Raw genomic sequence first — 7,624 nt, forward strand, 5'->3', positions numbered from 1 at the left:
ACACACACACACACACACACACACACACACACACACACACACACACACACACACACACACACACACACACACAGCTCCACTTCACACGGGTGTGATTTTTGGAGCTGTGTGAAACACAGGCTCCCTATACGTAGCTTTGTGGGTCTGTCTGTCTGTGTGTCTGTCTGTGTGTGTGTGTGTCTGTATGTAGCCTGACTTCGGCACGCTACTAGTCCCACAGTTTTGCCACCACACACTCGCGCCATATGTCAAATCGACCGGCTTACTCGGGAATAGTGGGCTAGTAACTTGCTAAGAGAAAGGTTCAATAGTTTAATTGATATTAATTTATTAGTGAATTAATTTTCCCCATTGACTTATAATGGCAATCGCAAAAACTCACATTCAATTATTTGTCTCTCGCAAACCATAGGGGCTAGAGTTTCAAGACTTGGAGAGGAGGTTCATAATGGTTTCAAGGATTAAATAAAAAATAATTGTGTCATTTGGCCGCATGGTGGCGCCATAACACCCCACTTTACGTTTTGGCCTGTAACTCTTGAACCGTAGGTCGGAAAATTAAAAATATTTTTTCCCTGGATTCCTTGGGTCATGACGCATCTCCCCATATAGGCCACGCCCATTTGCGCCATGATAGATTTTCCGCCATCTTGAATTTTCTCCAAAACACACTTTTTGCTCCTTTTCCTACATATTTTCTTCAAATGTCACACAAATCGGTACACACACACACACACACACACACACACACACACACACACACACACACAGCTCCACTTCACACGGGTGTGATTTTTATTTCTGTTTGTTTGCGTCGAAGCCAAACTGTTGCGGATGCCCCATGCAGTCATCAGCAGACATCAGCCAGTGTATTACCACTGTGTACACGGCGACATCATCTGCCTCCGTTGAATGGCATCATCTGCCTGTGAAACGTGTGGTGAGATAATGTGATATAATGCAGTCCCTCTGTATGCAATCTAACATATAATACCCAACTTAAGGGAATTTAGGCTGCTGGCAGGGTTTACCGCCAAGGTGTGGTCATAGTATTGGAGGGTTCTGAGTTCTGACAGGAATGTAAAGCATCAGTAAACACGAGGCACAAAGAGCCTTAACTCACTAAACCTCAGGCCACACTGGACACACAATGGACTGTCTTATTGAATTGGCCCCGGTGCTGTGTGTGTGTGTGTGTGTGTGTGTGTGTGTGTGTGTGTGTGTGTGTGTGTGTGTGTGTGTGTGTGTGTGTGTGTGTGTGTGTGTGTGTGAGTGAGAGAGGGAGAGGAGCTGTTTTAAGGCACAGGGTGGAGAGTTAAGCCGAGACAACCCGGCATGACAGGCACTTGTCCATGTAAAAAGCTGTGTTGAAATTCACACTGTGCTCCTCTTTATTGGCCATCTCACTGACAGTCAACACGGGGTGTCAGCTGTATGGAATATAAAGGCACAATCACTTTGGACATTGTCACTTAGAGTCCCATAATGGTAGTACAGAAAATGGCACACGCACGCACGCACGCACGCACGCACGCACGCACGCACGCACGCACGCACGCACGCACGCACGCACGCACGCACGCACGCACGCACGCACGCACACACACACACACACACACACACACACACACACACACACACACACACACACACTTACTGTATATGAGCAATCACATGCACATGCACACACACACACATACAAAAACAGTCTCCTCTTCCCAACACACCACCATGCAGACAGTCCATCAACAGAATGGAGAGTGGGGGGGGGGGGTGGATTAAGCCTTAAGCTTCATCTTCTTTTCATGTGGCAGCGGCAGCCGCTGTCCCCAGATCTGGCACCAGATGGCGCTGTGCTGGTGGGTGCCAGGAGATAATCGGGACAGATCGGGCCGCATTACTACCCATTATCTACTAATTATTCTTGTGTGGAGCGCTGATCCTGCCGTTTGTGTAAGTGGATGGCACAGAGAGCCTGTCGCCCCCGGCAGCTCGAAATCCTCCCATTTTCCCTCACCCCTCTGGGGACAGGAGGGGAGATCAGCCATGGGGGAGGCAGGGAGGAGGGAGGGGAGGAGGAAGGGGAGGGGAGGGGAGGGGAGAGGAGCTAGAGCATAAGAAAACCATCCTCGTGGATAAGAGATATGGTTTTGTGACAAGTGATGCTGTGTAAAATTGTTGCTTAATGTCAATACAGTGACCAGCAAGAAAAGAATACTTGTTGCTGCATGGTCACCGGTGAACTTTAACCTGTGCTGCCTGTCACCGCAATGACCTCAAACCAGAGGGTCCCGTTATGTAGCAGAGTACGGCATTGGTGTTTCCCATCACGTCAAAACATCGTAACCACTTTCAACCTGGCCGGCGTCCGTATTTTGGGCATGTTCTAGGGCGAAAGTTCGCAAAAATTGCGAAATTACAGCTCCACAATCTCGATGCTACACGTTGAGAGCTTGTAGATCGGCTATCTTCGCCATGTGTACGATGAAGTACAAAACAGAGCCCAAGTGGTTAATCATCGCGCTATAACAGGATACAGTCAGGCCAAAAATACAGTTTCCCTTCTCTCTGATGACTCCATAAAAGTGCACCAAGGATGTACAGTTCTCCAAGTCTCCAAGGCTCTATTTGTACAATGCCTGTACGGAGCTGTGCCCCAACCCCCCAACCCCAAAGGATAGCGCTAACTGCACTGAGGCATATGGCTTACCATGTGCTGGGTCCCACGTGCACGCTCTTAAGCGCATTTTTACCCAGAACATCTTCGCTTAATTATCAGCATTTTGTTCAGCATCCTCCTATTTTGCATATTAATATCTGTCAGCTCCGTAAGTAATATGAGGAGATGTGGCCGTAAGCCTGATTTATGCCGCGGCGACTAAGCAAGCGCTGCTGCGACATGTGTCGCTTGGCCGAAATAATGTGGTTTTGTCGAACGAAACGTCGCACGGCAGTTTGTCGCTGAAGCACAAATCAGGCCTCATACCAGTAAATCACCATGTTTACAACTTTAAACCGCATATCATTCGTTGACCGGAGTCCCCCAATGCTATAGATAGGTCCGCAATTATTTCACTCGGTACCAAATTTCTTTGCTGAAAATAACCTAGCTGCGACGAGTTGTGAACTTGTAGGCCGCTATTTTTGCGGAATGTTCCCGCCTAAATAAGGACGTTGGGCTTCTCTGAACACATTAACACAAATGTACTTTGTTCAGCAGTATCAGTGCCCACTGGACCACAGAGACGAACGTCATGTGTGTATTCTCCCCGTCGCTTAGCCAGGTCTCCAGTGTATGTGCATGTGTGTGTGGGGGGGGGGGGGAGAATGAAGGGGTGTTGAATGTTCATTTTTGCATGGGTGTTAGGGTGTGTGTGTGTGTGTGTGTGTGTGTGTGTGTGTGTGTGTGTGTGTGTGTGTGTGTGTGTGTGCGTGTGTGTGCGTGGCGCAGACTGCGCTCGCGCGCATGTGTGAACGCCCGAGTGTGCGCGACGTCTGCATGCATGTGCGAACACCACCATAGTATGTTTACCCATCAGCGAACATGCCTGCATGTGTGTGTGCGCCCGCGTGTGCTGGCGTGCCCATGGCGCGTGGCAACCAGCCGTCCGACTGACATGTAATAAAACACGCCGCGGCGTTGTTGATCAATCTCGCCAAACCCACGGGCCGCACAGCGAGGGCATGTACATGCAAATGAGAATAGCTAAATGCCACTGAGGGGGCGGCAGAGGGAGGCAATCATTTCAGCTGACAAACGGCACCGAAAGGGGGGAGGGGGGAAGGGGTTGGGGGGGGGCCTGATATCCGGGGGGAAATATTTATGCAAGGTGATCCAAGAGAAATAAAGACAGCATGGCTTAATTACCCCGAGCCCCTGTGAGGGATGACTTTATCTACACCGCTGTTTAAAACTATAGGTCGGAGTGAACCTTCGTGACGTCTACTGTTCAAAGAGTGTCCGCGAGGAAAAACATTTTTTACACTCTCAGAGTTAAGTTGACACGGAGGATATCGCTGTGTACTGCACCGCTAATTATGTATAATGGCAATCTGGTGAAAACATAAAGATTAATGTTGTGTACTGTAGAATTGTGTGCGAGGGTGTGTGTGTGTGTGTGTGTGTGTGTGTGTGTGTGTGTGTGTGTGTGTGTGCGCGTGCGTGCGTGTGTGTGTGTGTGTGTGTGTGCCTGTGTGTACGTGTCTTTCTATCTAAAGTGTGTTTGCATGCATCCTTGTATGTGTTCATTAAAACCAACCATGATCAGTGTATTTTGTTTGTTTGTATATGTGTGTGTGTGTGTGTGTGTGTGTGTGTGTGTGTGTGTGTGTGTGTGCGTGCGTGCGTGCGTGCGTGCGCGCGGCAGGGACCGCCAACAACAGAGGTGTGATCAGAATGTGTGAGAGAGGCTGCAGCTAAAAAAGCCCAACCATTCTCTGCCAAGCTGGGGTCAGGTCAAGCGATCCGGGGCCACTTGGGCAAATCCCAAACACAAACACAGCAGAAGAAAGGGACGAAAAGTGCAAGGAGGCCGGCGGCAAAGCACCCGATAGAACGGAGTCCATGGGAAGATGAACAGGCAGGGAGATCATGAACGGAGAGCTGATTAACTGCCTTTTAGATCTCTGGGAACCGTCCAAGGGATAGAGGCATTAGCTCCCCCAAATCCTGACCCCTAACACTGAATTTATCAACCCCGGGAGCCCCCCCCCACAACAATGTGAAGTCTATATGCTGCCCCAAGCCGCTCCATTGCTGGTTCATTAAACGACAATGGTGACAGATAATCACTGAATGGCTGTGTAGGTAGCTTTTAGTTAGTTCGCTCAGAAGGGGCTTTTAGCTTATACGTTACCTCTGCCTTGCAATGGGAAGGTATTTGGGCCCCGATTTCACGCTCTGGCCGATGCATTCAAGAAGCGAGAGCCAAGAGGGATAAAACTGGTGCTTTCTCGCAGTTTATATCCAGACAGTGTTCATATATGGATGACACAGCCATGTGACTAGGGATGGAGCTCGAAACAAGGGTACAGGGTAAACTCGATAACAGATTTATTGAGTACCTGGTATCAATAAGCTTTGGGCTTATCAAGCCTGTTATCGAGCATAGCGGCTCATGACCTCATGTTTAAACAATCAAGACAAGAGGTGATGAAGACATTATTACAGTACTATTCATAATATAAAGTAATTTAACACTTATTGCACACTAATGAATGATTGTTTTAATGATTTTTAATGATAATATTTGTTACTTTTGTCAATTGTCATCTTCATAGATGGTCAGCCACAAACTCACAGTCATAAAAAAGATACCAGTTCTGTTCAGAATTTGTCGTCTCACGTCTTTCCATGAAATATTAGAAAACGCGCAATAGTGGGCTCGATAAAAGCTTGGCTCAATAAGCAGGATCGATAAGATGCTCATTATCAATACAAATTAATGAGCTCCATCCCTACTTATGACACAGCCACTGTTTCTCAACCAGTGGTCCACAGACCACTAATGCTCCATGGCAAATGTATTAAAATGTTTTAAAAAAAAACATTATCGTAAAGCGCTCGGATGGAATTGCGGAAATACCTGTCCTCAACCGGAGAGTTTGGGGGCTCACAACTCGTCACAGCGCGGCGGCACATTGTGAGCTTGTAGATCTTCTATTTTTGCTGATCGACACCAGCGCACAACTAAGCATAAATCAGGCTTTCAGATGTTAAATATTATTACGAATTAAATAAATGAAACAGAAATGACTGTGATGTGCCTTCCAACACACTAAATGTGATTGTGGAGTGGACGTGCGGTGAGGTGGGCCTTGAGGATGAGGATTTGAAATATGCTCAAAGGAGGCTGAGAAGCGCTAGCCTGTGATACAGCCATAATCATCATCATCATCAATCCATCAGTCAGTCAGTCATCTCTGCGTGACAATCATGCGATTGGACCGTATAACAAGAGAGGGGATCAGATACAAGGGAGGCCCGGCGAGATGAAGACCAAGCTTCGGGGCTCTCTCCCTGGGCACTCCAACATGCTCTGGAGGGCCTTCCCCTGATCAAAGATGGGTTCCTCTGATGTGGGTGAGCGCACTGGGCATTCCCTATAGTGCCCTCGTCATATATTACACTCTCCACTCTTTGATATCCTCCCCTACATGTTACACACACACACACACACACACACACACACACACACACACACACACACACACACACACACACACACACACACACACACACACACACACACACACACACACACACACACACACACACACACACACACACACACAAATATATACCAGGGGTGTCGCACCAAATTCTGGGTACAAGGATTCACTGTGGGCCCCCCATGATTAATGTTCTTCATAGGGGGGAGTTTAACCCATTTAAACTGGGAACGCATTATTTTGTGCTTTAACTATTGAAAAATAGCAGAGTAGCAAATAGCAAGTAGATCTGCTATTTTTTTAAATCATGAAAATTTGTGCAAGTCTTTTTTAAAACCTATGTTTCTATGTCAGTGGTGCTCAAACCTTTTCATGTGAAGGACTCCCAGAATGATATGTATCTGGCCACGGACCCCCATCTCAAAATATGTAGTTCCAGGGATCCCCCAGAAGCAAACATTTAGTTACAAATGTTTGCTTAAGAATACATATATTCAAAGATTTGGACACATTTTCACGACATTTCAAAAATAGCAGATCTACGAGCTTGTGAGCTGAGCTCTACTATTTTTCAATAGCTAAAGTATATAAAATAATGAAGGCCCCTCCACCTTGGGCCCTAGTAACTCAGTCCCACTTTTCCCCCTCCTTGTGACGCCCCTGCATGCATGCACACACATACACGACAGTGCACGCCGCCTCTCAAAGGAGATCATTCCGTCAGTAGTCGGGGGCTGACCCCCTGCGAGGCCTGGTGTTCACTGGAGACCGAGTTGGTCATGGAGCACTGTAAGGTCCAGCTCCGAACAGGAAGGAACGCGTCGCTCTCTCTCTCTCTCTCTCTCTCTCTTTCCCCATGCGCGGCGTGACTGTCAATCAGTGGCTGGAGCGCGACCCCCGTGACAGTAATCAAAGTGAATGGGAGAGTGGGCCAGGTGGTAAATGTGTATTATTCAACTTACGAGGAGCATGCCACGCTGCTTTAGCCTGTTGATCGCCTATGTATAATTTAACACAATCTGTGCATGTATTATGGATGAACAGGCTTTGCCACGGTGGCAAGCAGAGTGCAATTAATGTCTCGGAGCTTAGAACGCAACCGATTGACTGTCTTTAGCCTATTTCTCTTTCACTCATCTGTCTTTTTTCATCCTTTTCATGCCCCCCCTCTCTTTCTCTCTCTTTCTCTTTCTCTCTTCTTTCTACCCCCCCAGCTCCAAAACCTCTGCTGTCTCCCCTCTTTCTCTGGGAGTCAACTTTATAACCCATCAAGATCTGGAATTATTTTATAATTTAGCTATTGGAAAAATAGCAGATATACAAGCTCACAGCGCGGCACCGAGTGCCGCACTGCGAGCTTGTAGATGTGCTATTTTTGAAAAGTCGTAAACAATTGTGCAAATCTTTGAATACATGTACAGTAAGTGAACATTTGTAACTCAAATTTTGCTTG

The sequence above is a fragment of the Nannobrachium achirus genome (assembly GCF_963921795.1).
Source record: "Nannobrachium achirus genome assembly, chromosome: 15".
Taxonomy (NCBI): domain Eukaryota; kingdom Metazoa; phylum Chordata; class Actinopteri; order Myctophiformes; family Myctophidae; genus Nannobrachium; species Nannobrachium achirus.